An 18,961-nucleotide genomic window follows, 5' to 3' on the forward strand; every position below is an offset into this window, starting at 1 on the left:
TAGTGTATAGGATGCAGGGTGTCTGGGGAGAGGTTGGGTGGAGTAGTGTATAGGATGCAGGATGTCTGGGGAGAGGTTGAGTGGAGTAGTGTATAGGATGCAGGGTGTCTGGGGAGAGGTTGAGTGGAGTAGTGTATAGGATGCAGGGTGTCTGGGGAGAGGTTGAGTGGAGTAGTGTATAGGATGCATGGTGTCTGAGGAGAGGTTGAGTGGAGTAGTGTATAGGATGAAGGGTGTCTGGGGAGAGGTTGAGTGGAGTAGTGTATAGGATGCAGGGTGTCTGGGGAGACGTTGAGTGGAGTAATATATAGGATGCATGGTGTCTGGGGAGAGGTTGAGTGGAGTAGTGTATAGGATGCAGGGTGTCTGGGGAGAGGTGGGTGGAGTAGTGTATAGGATGCAGAGTGTCAGAGGAAAGAGGCGTATTGGAAGAAGTGTGGAGTGGAGCGGTATCTGGAGGAGGTACACTGTCGGGGGAGGGGTATTAGGGAAGTACACTGTCGGGGGAGGGTATTAGGGGAGGTACACTGTCGGGGGAGGGGTATTAGGGGAGGTACACTGTCGGGGGAGGGGTATCTGGAGGAGGGAGCTTTGATACTCGGTTCAGTGTGAGCTGCTGGAGGCACCGGTGGATCAGGGCGATCCTAGCACGGTAAGTCCCGGTTATGGGTGCTATGCCAGGCTCTGCCAGTGAGGGGCGCTACAGACAGACAGTGGTTATGGTGGATAGTAATAGTATGATAGGGTTGGTTTCTTCCCATCACACGATGATCCCCTCCTCCCGGCCAGCACAGTGTGGCTTAACCTCTTGACAGCTGGTGATGAGCAGCACCCACCGCCCCCAGCACTGGTGGGGTTAATAAAGCCACAGCAGCCCACCCTGATTGTAAGGGGGGAGACATCCCTTCACCATAAAGCATTCACCTCACTTGCTCTGTGCTATACAAAGCCTTCCTCAAACCAGCCATGCAATGTGGGGGGTCCTTCCCTGTAACCCTCTCACTGCCAGCAGCAATTCTAGGAATGTGCTGGGGGTTTTCTCTGAGTCCCCCCTCCCCCCCTTTCAGATAAGGTGGATAGAGAAATCTTTTGTTTCCATACCACCCCCCCAAGTCTGTACTGGAAGCTGTACCATGCTCATTCCTCCCCTTCTATTCTAAGAATGATCAAATAAGATTATAACATTCCAATTGGGGAAAGGGTTACAATGACCTGGCTAACGGGAGCCTTTAACCCTTTAAGTGCAAGGAGGAGCATGTGCAATCATTTATTGCATTGAAGAGGTTCCTCTGTGACTAAGGAGATCAACACACAGTCAGGAAATGGTTAAGTGTGTGTGTTTTCATTTCTGTGTATCATATATGTATCCTATATTCTTCAATCAGATGTGTCATGGAATAACCCTTAAAGGATTGCAATAATTTTAATGTTGGCAGGTTGTGATGTGTTTGTATACTGTCAGGGTACATGTTGTGTATATTTCCTTTGTGTATGGATTGAGATGCCATCATGTTTATTATCCATCTTGCTGCTTCATGTACATTCAGAACGTGCAACATATTGCAAAAGCAGCCTTACACAAACCCGGCTGGCAGTCCAAGGGTTAATATGTCACGGTGCCTTTTATACAAGACTGTATTTCTGGAGCATGACCTAAATTGTGCATCATCTAATGGTGACTCAACCAGGTTGATTCATTTTGATTATGAATTTGTGCTGTTGAATGTATTAAGTGTTTTTTTTTTGTGACTGTGATATGAGTCATATGTTGCTACACTGGTCAGAATTCACATGTTATATAATAAAACAAATAAATGTGGCAACCTATTCAGGTTACTGTTGGACTACAACAACTGTAACTCTCAGCCAGATAATATCTCGTTTCCCTTCAGACTGTAAACTTGTATAAACTGTACCTGTATACCCTCTTCTGCCTTCTTTCTAATGTCTTATTTTTTTCAATGTACAGCTCTGCAGAGTTTCTTAATAAATAAATCTTCATCCCTTTAGACTAGAGTGTAAGCTTATGAGCAAGGTCTTTTTGTATTGTTTCTGTCTGTCAACTGGGGTCTTCAATGCCCTATTATATTGAACCAGACACATATTTCTATTTAGTATCAATTCCACATGATCAGATCTGCCATGTTTCACCAGGATGTTAATCATTAAAGTTGCAAAAACTTCAGTTCATTTTGACTAATTTGGCCAAACATTAGCATTTTTTACTTTGCTACAATTTTGGTATCTTTATAATCTACCAAAATTTTAAAAACTCCAAGTAAATAACATGAATGTCATCCCCAGTACTGTGAATCAAGTGTGTATCCTGTAAATGTAACATTTTAGGTGTTTTGTGTAATTGCCATAAAATAATAAAAGCCAAAAAAAAAAGTCATGTATGGTTTTTGTTTGTTTAGGTTTTTTTTGTTTTTGTTTTTTGTTTTTCTTCTTCATCTTGGTATTGGTCCATTTGATTCCCAGATTTTTCTATTCACAGCAGTTGTACGTTGCTATGGTATATGTGTGAATTGCAGTTTAGCCACGAACGTTGTTGTTGTTGTTGCTGTTTTTTTTTTTTTTTTATTGTTGACTAAGGGCCTAGCGTTTACTTAGCTCAATCTTTGGTTCTCTACTTTTGGACTACATGCCCCATAACACTCTGCCTGTCAGTGTTTGTCAGATAATTATGGGGTTTGTAGTACACAGGAGAAGGCAGACCAATGGGAAGGACATGGTGGTTTTGTTAGAAATAACTTGCTCAATGACAATTCACACTTTGTTGTCTCTGTTTTGCTTTGTTAGGTGGGGGTTGAACACACAGAAAATGTAGCCTTTGAGGGTCACATCCAGAAACCATTGTAGATCAAAGTGTGCAAAGAGCAGCGACTTCCTTTTGTTAGAGATAAAGAATAGATATTTTGGTAAACATTGTAATTTGTTCGGTTTCACATTAGACTTTATCCATTGTGTGAGTTTTATAACAAAAAGAATATTAAATGCAACATTCTTAATTTACTATACAATTTTATAAGGCCGTTAATAAACTAAGAATTGTCAAATGATGTAATGATGGTTTCTTTTTTTTTTTTGTTTTTTATCCAGTAAATACAAATTTAATGTAAAATGATTAATACTGAGAATTTAGCCAAAATAACAAGTTAAAGATTATCAAAATAAATTTTTATTTTATTCTATTTTTTCCAGTTATCCTTGGTTTGTCTAAAGTCTTTGAAATTTTGTTAATTCACCACAATTCCTGACTTTGTCAACAAATCCCATTGTGGCTCTTTTATTTATTAGATTAATCCAGTTAAAAAAAAAAAAATGGAGACAATTCTTACATTTATTCTAGTATGACAATCAAAATTGACCTGTTTTGTACACACGTAATAGATGGGTAGCTTATTCTAAGTGCCAGCTAAGGTATACATCGAGAGCTTTATTTTGTGTTCCGAATTGTTGGTGGCATTGAGGGTTAAAGTCTACTGCTCCAGTAAATGTGGATATTTATCATGACCTGTCCAAAAAAGTGATATCATTGATGTTTGCTAGAAAATAGACATAATCAATACACAGATCCCAACAGTTATGCATATATCGTGTGCTCTATTTGTAGCAAATCTTGGTGGTTTTTGTGTGCTGGTCTCTCCTAATATGGTATAAATATAAACTACACCCTCACCAATCAGGGACAAGTGGAATTAAAAAAAAATTCAGCTTATCCTATAATAAGAATAAATGTTATTATTTTTATAGCGCCAGCAAATTCCATAACACTGTACAATAATAGGCTCAACTTCCTCTAAGGATATCCCAGAAAATATCCTTGTCATATCAAATATGTATTAGTTTAAGATCCACAAACATAAACACAACAGTAATACAGTTTGAAACCTAAAAAGGTGCACTAGTGGAATTGCACTCCCAAGACAAATTCAGACTGATATATATTGCATTGGGGTGCCTCCCCACGGAATCCTGGGGGGGGGGGGGGGGGGAGGGCTGATATAGAACTTCTTCTCTTTAGAGGCAGTCGTTACACCAATATAGAAGATGAGACTCCAAGTCAAATCGTTTATTTAAAAAAAAAAAAAAAGTAAATATAAAAGTATAGGTCCAATAGTCCTGCTTTCATATGCAGGTTTGTAGTGGGGTCCCTTATAACATTGCAATTACTTTCTCTGCTTTATATAATCGTGTGATCATTTAGTATAAATTGTCAGCTGATGTTATAACTGTATTACTCTTTAATCATTTTACACGTGAACCCCTTGACAGTCACTTGTGAGAACCCCCTTGGTGTAAAATGCATGTTCCTCTGGCATTCACGTGGTTAAGATTGCTTGTGACTGGCTCATGGGGTGGCCCATGTGATAGCTTTCCTTTTGCATCTTATGATTTTCTTTGTAATTGTTTTGTAACATAAGACTGGCAATATGCTTGCTATGCGCAGCTCTGAGTGATCGGAATGTGCCTTGCTTTATTTGAATGGTACCAGTGTGTTTGCCATGCATATGCTGCGTGCTCTATCAAACTCTTTCCCTTATTAGATGTGACAAAGTTCCTGCAAAGGGTTTTCTAGGAAGTGATCGAATTCTGTGTTTAGTATAGGCTCTGGTCCTGAAATGTACTCTGTGCAAGCGTCTTCTCCTCTTACAATGTGCTACTGTATGCTAGCGTCAAGCATGTATCCACCCTAGCAGGGAGAAGAATATGTGGTAAAATATTATAATAGTTTTATTTAGTATATGTGTATATATATATATATATATATATATATATATATATATATATTTTATAATTTTTTTTCTTGCATTTTCAGTTTCCTCCTTGGTGCACCTCTTATTTCTAAAATAGCAAAAAGCAAACATAGAAGCAGGGATATTGTGTTACTAGTTTGCAAGAATCCCTATGCCCCAATACCATCAATCTGGTCTCCTGTGTGGATATTGCACATGTCATGTGTATACAGAAGAACGTATAGTCTTACCCATTATGGCTCAAAGGGAGGCAAAAAATATAAAAGGTATATGTAAATGGATTACCATGTTGTAGAGGTGGGGGACAGACATCCTACTCATTGCATTTTTTCCCCTTATTCTTAATGTGAGCAGAGTATCCATCTGATTGGACGCAATTGGTCTGCTACCAAGTTAAATTCCAGCACACAGAAGCTATCTTGTGAAGGACTTTCTTAGGGTAGACCAAGCCTACTCTAGCCTTGACCTCTCTATCAGCAGTAAGTAAGAGTCCATCCATGAGGTCAGGGGTAACTGGTTGGAGAATGGGATCATAGATCCAAGAAATGGGTTGGGGAATAGAATTAATGGCCATTGGAGACCAGGGATGTACAATATTAACTAGAGGGTGGATTCCTGGGAGATTCCCTGCAGCCCCCAGCAATGCCCGTTTTCAGTTTTCTCCCATGTCAGCATCTTCACATAACCTTAATACATAGACAACCTGGATTCACTATAACTTCTGATGGCCTGTTTTATCAATGGTACCAAGACAACATAGTATAAACTGACGTCTGCACTCCTAGATCTTGGCATGGACTCCAAGCATCATAATAACTAGTAAAGCTCGCAGCAGTGGGTATGATACCAGGAGTACCATGGCAACGAGGCAAACTGTTTTGCGAAAGTTTGCCCTGTATCCCGAGTCCCCTCTAGACGCCCAGGGTCCTCCAGTGAAGACTTACAGCTGCTGTAAAAGCCAGAAGTCAGTCCCGCCAGGTAAGGATCTGCATAGGCTTCCATTAGTCAGCCAAGAAGTCTAGTCCTCAGCTGATTAACGACACCCTATGATGCTGCCAGAGGTGGTGTTACAACACTGGCAGCAGAAGGGTTAAAATCCATACTTGCAGTGTCTTTGCAGAAATGAACGGTTTAGAGAATAAACCAATTTTCTGCAACACTCACAGAATATTTTTTTTCCTAGGTTGTTTATTAGTAAACACTGAATTCTAGTGAACAAATAACTAAATAACAATGTAATTGACAGTAGCGGATTTGGATAAATTCTCAAAAAAATACTCTACTCCAAAGCAGCAACAGGACAGGCATCTTCCATTTCCGGAAGAGACTCCACCAATCTTTCCTGTTCTGATGGCTTGGTTTGCATGTGTATTTAAAATATTTACACTATATTCTTTAAATGTGGAATATAATCTATATGTGTATGTCTGCTTATCTCTCAAGTATCTCTATTTGGGAATGACAGTCCCTATTTTGGACCCAATCCCACTGACCCTTCTTTTCTGGGAGCTCCATATTGTTGGTGTGTCTGAGTGTATAACTGAGCCCCACAGCAATAATACTCCCAGTAATGTGTCTGAATGTATAACAGAGCCCCACAGCAATAATACTCCCAGTAATGTGTCTGAATGTATAACAGAGCTCCACAGCAATAATACTCCCAGTAATGTGTCTGAGTGTATAACAGAGCTCCACAGTAATAATACTCCCAGTAATGTGTCTGAGTGTATAACAGAGCTCCACAGCAATAATACTCCCAGTAATGTGTCTGAATGTATAACATAGCTCCACAGCAATAATACTCCCAGTAATGTGTCTGAGTGTATAACAGAGCTCCACAGCAATAATACTCCCAGTAATGTGTCTTTAAACTACAATAAATGTGTTTGGAAATCAGTCTGTGGAAATAAGAGACATTGTTCTTGGTATAAATTGCATTTTAGTTGCACAAATTATTAGCAAGTCACTTATGCCTCGTTTCCACTGAGCGGATCGCTTCGGGTTGGTACAGTTTGGAAGGTTTAGAATGGACCAGCCCATTCTGGTGAGCGTTTCCACTGCAAGTCAGACCTTCAGGGCCATGCAGGGTTTAGAAAAAATGCTCTTCCTGTCCACCAATCAATGGATTGTATAGTAGTTCCGCCCTAACCGAACCGTTCCATTTTCTATGGCCTACATCTGAAGCAGGACCCTGAATGGTGCGGTACGGTTCGCTTGTATGGACTACTTTCATAATGGAAACACCCAAAATAGCGAACCGTACCGAACTGAACCGAACCGATCCGCTCAGTGGAAACGAGGCATTAGTGTCCGTCTTTGTCCATTAGAAATGTTGGGTGGTATGTGTCCGCTTATCACACAGCAAACACTGTTTTGTTGATGTACTTTGTTTCTACACGTAATATGATCTACATACGAGTTGTCCGTGCAGATCGAGGCTCTTCCTCAAGTGGAAAACGTGGTATCTCAAATTCTCAGTCCTTCCTGTGACCATTCTTAGGGGTTGGTTATTAATTGATCACAACCCATTTTTGTAGTGTCCCAAGGCAATAACCATATTGACAGAATAAGAAGGTAACCGCTATCTGCCAAAGAGACAGGACTGGTTAGCGGCTACAAAAAAAACGGGTCACCAAACTAAACTCTCCAAGTCGGGGTATCCCAATATGAAATACAAGATCAAACAGAATGTTTACCAGGCTACAGGATGGCGCCAGAGACAAAAGCATGGCATTTTTAAAAGCATGGAATCAAAAATTACCAAAATGATGCACCACAGGGAAAACGGAAACCGCGCAAGCTAGGGGTTACGATCCTAAATATTACAGAAGGAGTGCAGAACAACTTTATTATGCAGAAGGCAAGAATTGATATAACATTAAAGATACTACTAGCCCCAATTGACAGCTGGTAATGATTATTATAAGAGGGTTAGTGACTCGAAATGGCTCTTAGTGGTGCTAAAGAGAATTAAAAGTGCTGTAAAGAAAGAATAATTAGTTGGTGATGGGGGACCTGCTAGGTAAATAAATGTACACAAAATTAGGCTGCTGGTATTATAAGGGCTACCTAATGGTAGTGAAGGACCTACTGTAAATAAGGGAAGCTTAAAGGGACACTATAGTCACCCAGAAAACTTCAGCTCAATGAAGTGGTCTGGGTGCCAGGTCCCTCAGGTTTTAACCCTTCAGATGCAAACATAGTTTCAGAGAAACTGCTATGTTTTAAATTTGGGGTTAAGCCAGCCTCTAGTGGCTGTCTTCCGGACAGCCACTAGAGGCGCATCTGCGACACTGTAAGCACATTATGCCTTATGCGCTGGATTAAGGTAAGCTGCTGAAGGGGTTTTAACCCCCTTCAGCACCACGGGAGGGGGACCCTGAGGGTGGGGGCACCCTCAGGGCACTATAGTGTCAGGAAAACAGTTTTGGTTTTCCTGACACTATAGTGATCCTTTTAAGACCGGGCTTGACAAATCAGACGTTTAAGTCTCTTTAAAGGGAATCTCCAGTGCCAGGAAAACAATCCGTTTACCTGGCACTGGAGGTTCCCTCTCCCTCCCACCCCACAATCCCCAGTTGCTGAAGGGGTGAAAACCCCTTCAGTGACTTACCTGAGGCAGCGACATGTCCCACGTCGCTGCCTGCTCCTCCCCCGCCGCTCCACCTTCTTCCTCCGTCGGCCGGTGGGCGAGACTGATCCCGCCCACCGGCCGAGGAGACCTAATGCGCATGCGCGGCAATGCCGCGCATGCGCATTGGCACACCCCATAGGAAAGCATTGAAAATGAATTTCAATGCTTCCTATGGGGAATTGAGCGACGCTGGAGGTCCTCACACAGCGTGAGGACGTCCAGCGACGCTCTAGCACAGAAAACCTGTGCTATAGAGCAGGAAGTGCCCTCTAGTGGCTGTCTAGTAGACAGCCACTAGGGGAGGACTTAACCCTGCAAGGTTTATAAAAAACTGCAATAATTACACTTGCAGGGTTAAGGGTAGTGGGAGTTTGCACCCAGACCACTCCAATGGGCAGAAGTGGTCTGGGTGCCTGGAGTGTCCCTTTAAGAATTGTATTTTTGACATTGGAAAAAAAGCTTTTTACGTTTAAAAAAAAAAAAAGAAAACCTGGCTCCTAACTTTTTTTTTTTTTTCATAGCTGGCTCCTAGATTCAAATATAATTTGTCAAGCCCTGGCTTAAGAGTACTTGCTATATCACCATACATAGGGAGCCCAGTTACCTCGGGACCGCACAGAAATTCTGCTAGCACCTACCAAAACTACCTGTGCAGGAGAGCCTGTGTGGATTCCCAAAATTAAGGAACCTGAACGATGCTACAAACTAATAGGAAAAAACCTGATCCGTTTTTTTATGTTATCACACCGTTGTCAGACGCACTGCTACCATCAACAACCAGTCTTTCTAGCAAACCTATAGAGTAAAATGTTCTATATTGAAAGTAACACTAGCGTTAGGAATACAGACCTGTATTACTAAATCCAATAGTCTGTTTGTGTTACCCCTCCCGCATTAAAACATTAGAAGTATCTACCCTGTATAGGTTGCATTTTAAAAGGCATGTGCCTTTTTTGTGTTGAATTGATAAGCACCAGGTTTGACACCGAATGCATGGTTTTCTCAGCTCAGCTACCCGTTTCCTAGTTTCAGTCGAAGCACGTTTTCTCTTTGAGTAATTTTACGTTCGTACATGTGTGTTAGTCATACGTTGATGGATCTCTCTGCTGATTTGCTTTAGTGTGTCTGCGTTTCCCGAAATCTAGCGGCTGACACCATTGTGAGCAATGGGGGCCTTACTGAAACGGCATTGGTCTAAGGGCATAAAAGATTTAAGACCTCTTAGTAATGTTATTTTTATATCAAAGCACTTTTCCCCCACTCTCTGTACTGCTGTCTTACACAGAGAATTCTTTGGTGTGAATGTAATGTGCTGAACGATGCTTGAGTCCCTGTAGCCGGTCCATGGGAATACTCATGAATTGCGATTCATGTAGGTGGTTTCTGCACGACTTGACATTGCCAGCAGGGTTACACTGGATCGTATGTTCGGGGAAAAAGCGAACGGGTATTAACGATTTTCATATGAGGGTTTTTCCTAAAATTTACTTTGAGAATGGTATCTGTCCTGTCTGTTTAGATATTGATAATGCAATGGCTGTATCTGGGAATCCATCTTGCTTCCTGTCTAAGGCTGCAACTTTAGATTAGTCAAATAACCTGTCGATCTTTGATTGAAAAAGACAAAAACTGGTTGCTCTCTAGCAGTGTTGGAATAACAAATCCCATGATGCTCAGCAATACTTTATATATAACAATAAAAAAGTCTGAAAGCGGTGCTTAAAAATCTAAATTCCTTCTTTTATTAATTCAGTTAATTTCTCTAGCTTCTCAATGTCTTTTTCTTTCTACATATTTAAGACTACTGTTCTGTTTAAATTTATTATTTTCATCTCTAGATTGTAAGCGCATTCGAGCAGGGTTCTCCTTAACCTAGTTACATAGTTACATAGTTAGATAGCTGAAAAGAGACTTGCGTCCATCAAGTCCATCCTATTGTTTTGTGTAATAATTGTCTAACTTGTCATTAAGTTTTCCCATTTAAATGTTTGTCAAGTGCTGCTGGATACTTTGGCGCTATATAAATCATAATCTAAGCAAGCTTTAATAAATTAAGACGTATTTTATCTCTGGCGGCCATCTTGGAATTGCTTCACAGTTTTCAAACCCGCTGACACTAATTCTTTAGAGAACATTTGACGCCAGTAGCTAATCAGAATGCAAAATTTTGGCAGTACCTCTGAACTTCTAAAGAGCAGAGGCAAGGGTTATTTGAACTCTGATGCAATGTGCCCCAGCAGAAAGGATGATTTTTTTATTTTTTTTTAAATTCTTTATTTTTGTGGTGCAAATAGTTAACACAAGCTCTTGCAATGCCCCAACAGCAGGTACAAGATTGGCCAAATACATACATGGTATAAGGCATAATGGGTCACTGCACACTTTTTTTTTTTTTGTTTGTAGCTAGGTCACATGGTAGTCTAACATGTCTAGGAGATATAGCAAAACTTAAGATGTGGTAGGTGTGAGCTACATCGACATGAGTGGGTATGTGAGTATGAGGCTTACAACAAGTTGGTGTGACATGCGTGTTGACAATAAACAAATGACAAACAAGTAGATTGTAAGGCGTTCAGGCAGGTAATGACATTGTTTCAGGAGTATACACGTTACTAAACATCGAGGATGCAGAATAGAATGTCATATGATAGTAATGCACTTTTTGTTTTTATAATAGAAAGATCACATAACATGAAGGCATGCTAAACTTCATTGGCTAGAGGGTTTCTCTACTTTAACCTTTTATGTCTAGAAATTAATCAATGCTTACAGAATCTAAAGTAAGTAAGCTTTGCAATTCTGGCTAAGCCAACATCTCTAAAGTACACAGGAACAAATTGCAAGACCACTGCATTGGTAAAGCATGTGTGTAGTAGAGGCTTATTGCTTAAAATTAGGGACATGCTATGAAACACGGAAATAATATATTAGGAGAATAATTCCACTGAAGGCTGCTCATAAAACAAACACAAGGCACAGAAAATATAAGCTTAATGCATGTAGTCCAAGTGAGTCCAAAGACCGCATGGTGCCTTAATGCTGGTAGGATGCTCGGCCTATTCCCACCAAACAGCATTGCCTATTCGGAGGGTTTTTGGTGTGCCAGGCCCCCAAAGCGATGCCCCACTGGCCCCGGGCTCTGAGACAGTTCAGCTCACACTCCACATTGCTCTGCCCACATTCACCCCACTGAAGGGTTTCCGATTTGCGTTCACAGCAGTTGCCTCTCGGAATTGTGAGCGAGGTCTAGGGATTCTTCTTCTAAAGGACTGATGTTCAGGTGAGTGCTGGCTTGTCTTTAGGCCACGTCTCCTCAATCGATGCTCTCCACGTTTCTTTCTCCTCCTCTCTGACGGTGCTGCAGCAGTGTGGACCATGGCAGGCACCCGCTTAGGAGCTGTACCAGCAGGCTCGCGCCTTTGCTGGGGATTGTCTGTCGCTGCCATCCTCTCTGCTCTCCGCTGCACTTTGGCCCAAAATTGCTCCCAGAACTGCATAACGGCCCTCTCGATCCGCTCTTCGTGAGGGGCATGGGTCTCGGATACCATTACGGCGGCCATCTTGTGGTGCAGGCCTCTTGTGTGCGGTCTCGCTGAGTTTAGAGCCTGACACTGTTGTTCGCTGCAGTCGAGGCCCAGGACAGGTGAGCCCCTCAGTGGGGACCGAGATATCCCCTGCCGGTCCAAAAAGGGGGGTGGGGGGGGGGTGGAGGGGAACAGGGCTCGCTAACAGGCTGGTCTGTGTGGGTCGGAGGAGAGGCCGTCCCCTCCAGCCCATATGCTGTACTAGGCCGCCGAGGTTTCCAGTAGCGGCTGCCAGGGGCTAAGACACCCAGACTCAGCCAGTCCGTAACCGTAGCGTATGGAAGCTTAAAAGTATGTTTTGCTGCCGTTAATTTGGGCCAAGTACTCCTGAAATTGCTCAGAATTTTAATTCTATCGAGGAGCCGCGGCTGCCTTGGTCGGCTGTCAGGCCCCGCCCTCCGAGAAAGGATGATTTGAAACAGTTTATTTTAATAATACATAAAAAACATAAGGAAGGGGCAGTATTGGAAGTGCTGTGTGAAGGCACTAATACATTTCTGACGAAATTGTCACATTCAGCTAAGCTTTCAGACTAACAACCATCTTGGATGCTTGTTACAGTTGCATGTATAGTTTGCGTAACATTGATCAGCTGGCAATGTTTAAAGTAGTTGAATGTGTACATGCGTTAAACAGGCTAGTAACCCCTCTTTGTCCTTCTATTTTTATGAAACGCTGACATTAAATGTTTGTAACGTACCAAGCTGAAATCACGTTTTCCAAATTGTTATATTGCCAATTTCCATTTTAGATTGCTACAAGTCCTGTCTCTGTTCTCTGGGATTTCAGAGAAGGGCTACTAAACTGTTTCATGGATTGCAGGGTAAAACTTACCAGGGGAGGTTAAAGGATCTTTACGTGTATAGCTTGGAGGAAAGACGAGACTGGGGGATATGTAGTTGTTCAGGTGATATCTATAGCTCCCTGCAGGCAATCTAATGTCAACACTGTATTTTCAGAGAAACTAGTGTTTACATTGATTGATAGGAATACCTCCAGTGGCCGTCACTCAAACTGCCACTAGAGGGACTTCCTATCATGTATGGCCCTAAAAAGGCCATGTACACGTCAGACGTATTAAAATACGTCTGACGTGTGCAGAAGAGAGAAGGCACTGTGTGCGCGCCTTCTCTCTCCTGCCTCTCAGTAGAAGAGAGTGGGTGGGCAAAGACCGCGAGCTGAGCTGTCAGCTCGCGGCCACGCACATGCGTAGTGCGCTCAGGACTTCATAGGGTGTCTGATTGCTCCCTGCTCGGGCCTGCCTATTTCGTCACTGGAACGAGGTGAGTAAAAAGGGCTGCCTGGAGTGTCCCTTTAAATACATAAAGGGGATCAACAGCAAAAACATGTGAGGAAGGCTGAACTTGATGGACGCAAGTCTCTTTTCAGCCTCCGTAACTATGTAACACCGTAAAGGAGAAGACTATATTTAAAAGAAGCAGAACTACCACAACAAGAGGACATAGTCTTAAATTAGAGGGGCAAAGGCTTAAAAATAGTATCAGGAAGTATTACTTTACTGAGAGGGTAGTGGATGCATGGAATAGCCTTCCAGCTGAAGTGGTAGAGGTTAACACAGTGAGGGAGTTTAAGCATGTGTGGGATAGGCATAAGGCTTTCCTAGATTTAAGATAAGGCCAGCGACTAATTAAAAGTATTTAGAAATATTGGGCAGACTAGATGTCTAAATGGTTCTTCTCTGCCGTCACATTCTATTTCCAATTCTCTCAGTACAGAAAAGGTGTCGCAGTTTATCAGTACTGATGTCATGCGTTTTCTGTAGAATTCATGCCGGAGCTTATCACATCCAGGACAATGGGAAATAAGAGTATATATTTGCGTTCATAAGGTTTGGCAAGCCTATTTACGTTAAATGGTACCTGTCAATCAGAGTAAACCTGTCTAACCATCCATTGTCTGTAGATCAAGATATATTTTAGGTATTTTTTCCTGAAGCCCTATCAGAGTCAGTAACCTGCTTGTCTCTCTAGTGACCTGTCTGCTCTTTACATCATGACTGGAAGGGCTTTTAATTGTTGGTTTAAAAACTGCAAGCACTGTTGGAATGCACCATTATTTTTTTTTTATCTTGGTTTTTGTAAGCAAATAAGGCAATTCAAATGTCAAATCTCAATTAGACTTTATTTTTAATTTGTTTTATTTACTTTCAAACTCTTCCACGATTAGACACAAAAGTGTGATTTCAAATTTAAGGCCAAAGATGTTTTGGACGCTTAGCTGACTTAGAGAATGTGTTTATTTTTTTTTTTTTTTTTTTTTTTAGGGTAAGCATTGAATTGGCTGAAATCAGCCAGGGGGGCGGTGCCAAACATCGTTTTGGCCTATGAGCACCTCCTCCTAGAGATGCATCTCTATGAGAACATTTTAGCGTCTCCATTTGGATGAAGTTGTTTTGGTGTCTGGACTGTCCCTTTTAATAGCAAAGCTGCAGGAGCAGTTAGAGATACCCATTGTACAGCACTATGGAATTTGCTTGCGATTTATGAATAGAGGGTGTAAAACTCAGCGCTGTCAGTTTTGTGTGTGTGAGGCTGTCCTAATCCTATGTTTAGGTCCTTTTTAAAAACTGAACACCTCATGTACCCCAATACTACATTTAACCTACCTCTAAGTCTAAACTCCGTAATCCTAGACCGCACTTATACTAGACCTCCCAAACATGACAATGAATTCACAGTGTTGCCTTGGCCTCCAAATTTGTTAGATCTGTCAGATTGAGAATCTCTGGGATGTGCTGATACAACAAATCAATGTAGGCCAGACCTCACAACTTGCAGGACTAAAATCATCTACTGCTAATGTCTTGGTGCCAGATACTGCTGGACACTTTCAGAGGTCTTTTGGAGTCCAAGCGTCTACTCATCAGAGCTGTTTTGGCCACACAAGGGGGATTTGCATGATATTAGGCAGGTGGTTTTAATGTTGTGGATGATCAGTTTAGATTCTAAAGTGTGTTTTTTTTTTTTTTTTTTTTTTTTTTTAAGGTTTGTTTTGTATGGTGGGTTTTTAAAAAAAATATATAAAAAAATAAATAACAAAAAAATAAAAATAAAAATGTCCCCATATTCTTTTTTTGGGCCTGATTGTGGACTGTGCATTTTAGAGAGCGGCGTCTGTCGAACGCTGTTTGGTATAATTAAAAGAACAAGATTGCATAATTATATCTTTTAAATGTGTTGTTTTGCTCTCGTCCTGCATCTGTTAATTAGTATAAGTGCACGTTATAAAAACCCTACATTAATTTATCAGTCTGAACAAGCTTTGTCGTGCGAGCTCATCGGAAACCAGGAGTTGCTTTGGTATTTTTATGGTTGCAAATCGTTTTATCTTCTTGTTGGCGCTATCTTTGACTTGGATTGATAATACATGTTTATGTCTTTTGTGAAATCACTGGTTTTATCATGTTTGGTGTCCCTCATTGGTGACTTATTAAATCACAGAAAATGTTGTCACCTATTGGAAATATTTGGAAAGCAAATCCACCTGAGCATATCCCTGAGATTGTCGCTGATTCCTGGCCACGATGTAAACTAAGTAGAGAACACTATATTTCAAAGCACTGATATGGACACACATTTTACGTGGGAGTTATAGCATCATTAATTGTTTTTTTTTTTTTTTGTTTTGTTGTTTTGCTACGAGAGGTCCTGTACTAGTCTAGAAAAGGGAAAGGTCCAGACATGCCGGGGGGGAGGGGGGAGAAACAGATAAGATATAATGAAACAAATCATAATAATCTAATAAAACCTCATAGCTATTGTTTAGTTGACTGGTCTTGGCAGGCGAGCAAGTCATGCACTCATAGGGTTAGTTTGCTCTTTGCATTTAATTTGCATTCCATTTGGTTCTTTGACTACTGTCTCCATGACATCTAGTTGGCTCTCAGTATCCATTTTCCCTATGCATCTGTGACTCCCCCTCCTCCGCCCCCTACACACCTATAACATAGTAATTCACAGGTAAGTAAATCTGATTCATCCAATCAATCAATCTCCATTAACAGGGTAGAGCTGAACATGGGGAAATATTACACACCGCACACAGTGCTGATTTAAATAGGGTCGTGTTGTTCTTAATTTTCATTAGCGCAGTTAAAGCATGACATTACTCAATGCAGATGTTCCCTACACCATAGTACCCTGGTGACCGTTCCTCCAGCCCACCCCGTAGGGATGGAAAAAAAGCACACCTTTCTCCCTTGCAGCCCGGCCTCTGAACTGCCATCTCATCAAGATCTCAGCCTATCCAATGCTTTACCATGGGAAAGCATTGGGAGGCTAGGGGACATGGGAGGGAAAATGCCTGTGGGATCATCTGCGCCTTTAGTGGCTGTATGAGTGACTGACTGACACTAGAGGCATTTAAACAATGTTTTGATTTGCACGGTTAAAGTGGTCTGGGCGCCTATAATGTCCCTTTTAATATCATAATGCTACACTGGTATCCTAGCATTACATACATGTGCTACTTTAGTATATTGACATTACATCAATATCTTAATATGGCCTTGATGTTTATATTTTACATAAGCTTTTCAAATGATTTTAATATTTTTGATTTAATTTTAAAATGTTTTTTTTTTTTTTTTTTTTTTTTTTTGCAAATTCTTTTTATATATGATATATATTTTAATATAAAAAAGTAAAGGTTTATGCAACCATTTTAAAATATATATAAAGACCTGCAGAGGTCGAAACTTCGGTTTTTGGTTTGTACCTGGATTAAATAAAATTACAGATTTTTTTTCACAAAGTCCTGAGTGTGCATCCTACATTCTCTATTTTTTTTATATATATATATATATATATATATATATATATATATACTTTTCAAACAATCACAATCTGTTAAAATAATAATCCCCTAGATTTTAATATTGGCTTGTGTGGATATAATATTTGAAAATGTTATCCAAAAATATTAAAACGAAGCAAAGTTAGTATCGTTGCATTACATAGTATCATATTCACATTGGTGTCTTAGCATTACATTGTGTCATACCACATAGAAGCAGTCATAGATCTGTCAGAACATTGAACTATTAAAAATGGATAATGTGTAGTTTTAAACTTGGTTTGGGCTTAGATGTGCAGCAGGTTTAAGTTAAAAAAACAAAGGTGTTCTAGAATGGATTACAACACATGCATCCTCAAGTGATTCGACCTACGTGTCAATGACGTGGAACATTACCATGCACTCTGCATTATGGGAATAGACTAGTTTTCAGTGTATACCTTTCACTCTTATAACTCCTATCCACCTTTACAAATAAGCATCTGGTTTGTAGACCTTTTATTAGTCAATATGGCTACCTGGAGTTTCATAATCTAAAAACCATGAAGCAGTAGCTCTGACTACTTGGCACACATTTAACCTGTGGAGCGATTTTGGTTTGACACCCGTTACTATAATCTCTGCAAACCCATGTTCATTCAGAGTATATTGATTCTATTCCATTTAACTGTGCGTCTCAGCTCTGCTCCAATTTCTCAGCAATTTTAAACGTTCATTCCCATGCCCAATTTAATAACTGTATGTGTCCAGCGTTTTAATGAATCCCCAGACAATGTTGGAATGGCATCTCCTACGTGAATGCAATGAAAAATCTGAGAAACATTTTCCTTTTTTTTTTTTTTTTTTTTTTTTTATTCCTAAAAGCGCTGCCCCCATTTTTATATTTTCAGGATTGTACAAAAATTAAAATGGGAAAATTTGTTACATTTAAGCCCAAAGTATGCTCCTCTATAATGATTATTTGGTGTAAGAGTTCAAGCTGCAAGGACTGTAATGTGGCTGGGAAATCGCAGCCAATCCTGCTGCATTGTGTGTTTGTGTGTGTGTGTGTGTGTGTGTGTGTGTGTGTCTCTGTAGTGTGTACTGCATCCTTTAAAAAAAAAAAAAAAAAAAAAAAATTGCAGCAGATATCTGAGAAAGATAAATGAGAATAGTACATGTCCCATAAGCCTGTGCATTGACTATTTCAATAAAAATGGGTACTTTTTATAAATCTTTTTACACCTCCCTAGCTGTCAATCAGACAGCCAGTTCTGTTACTTCCTGGTTTGGTTAGCTTAAGAGGCAGCAATTTCCCAGAGCACCTGCCTTGCAAAGATTTCTCATTGAGCTACATTGGGAAGTCTGTGATTGGACAGCCACTGAAAGGGTTTGGAAAGGCTGCAGGCAAGAGATCTATCTACTAAACAGATTTTTATTTTGGTAGTAGAGTGTCCCTTTTAAATGGTGGAGTTTATTTCTCTCGAATTGCAAACTTCTTAAATTCCTGTAAGGCATGCTATACATAGCGAGAGATCCCTATGGTCAACATTTCACATGTTTGTATCTGCATGTTTAATGCCTACAGCTTTGAATTCTTGAACCTGGAATTAAATATGGCTTTTTTTTTTTTTGCCTTTTTAACCTAGGAAGAAGAGAAACCCTGTTTAATGTTCAGAAATGACTGTAGCATTTGTACAAATAAGTTAGAATAAAATATCTCAGCCAGAGTAGAGTATATGGTGAACACTAGCTATATTGCACTGGTTGTTTTAATATGCTTATTCCTTTTCAATGCTCTCCTTAGGACGGTGTTCTCTGTTTTTCTATAGTAGCTTAGTATTCCAACCTTCACTACGAGGTAGGGGGCTACCTAGAAGCACAAATGGGTGCTAACCCAAATATAGCTCAAAAGTCACCATACACCAAGTTGGTCTACACCCTTATTTGTGAAGTTCTACTTCTTAGAAATCGTAATTTCTTCATAGAACCTTCTCCTAGCGAAACCGCTAACCCAGTAAGTGAATCGATGAATGCGTTTCATTGGTGTAGAGTGGTGCTTTCTACTTGAGTCTTTGCGAATCACTGGTTCTAGTATATTGCTTCCTAATTTTCCTGCATTGAAAATAAAACACATAAAATCTAGTGTATATGTGGGGGACAATGACAAAAAGCAGAGCTTCCCCTTA

At 40.5% G+C, this 18,961-nt stretch overlaps 1 protein-coding gene across 1 annotated transcript in view; it reads left to right on the forward strand.

Annotated features, from left to right (window-relative positions):
* The first annotated feature begins 569 nt into the window (after positions 1-569).
* The window catches only part of PTP4A3 (protein tyrosine phosphatase 4A3), a 98,650-nt gene continuing 80,258 nt past the window's right edge, over positions 570-18,961 (forward strand). The window contains exon 1 of the mRNA XM_063451009.1: positions 570-652. The gene's annotated coding sequence lies outside the window, so the exon portion shown is untranslated. The remainder of the gene's footprint in view (positions 653-18,961) is intronic.

Source organism: Pelobates fuscus, chromosome 4, assembly GCF_036172605.1.
Source record: "Pelobates fuscus isolate aPelFus1 chromosome 4, aPelFus1.pri, whole genome shotgun sequence".
Lineage (NCBI taxonomy): Eukaryota > Metazoa > Chordata > Amphibia > Anura > Pelobatidae > Pelobates > Pelobates fuscus.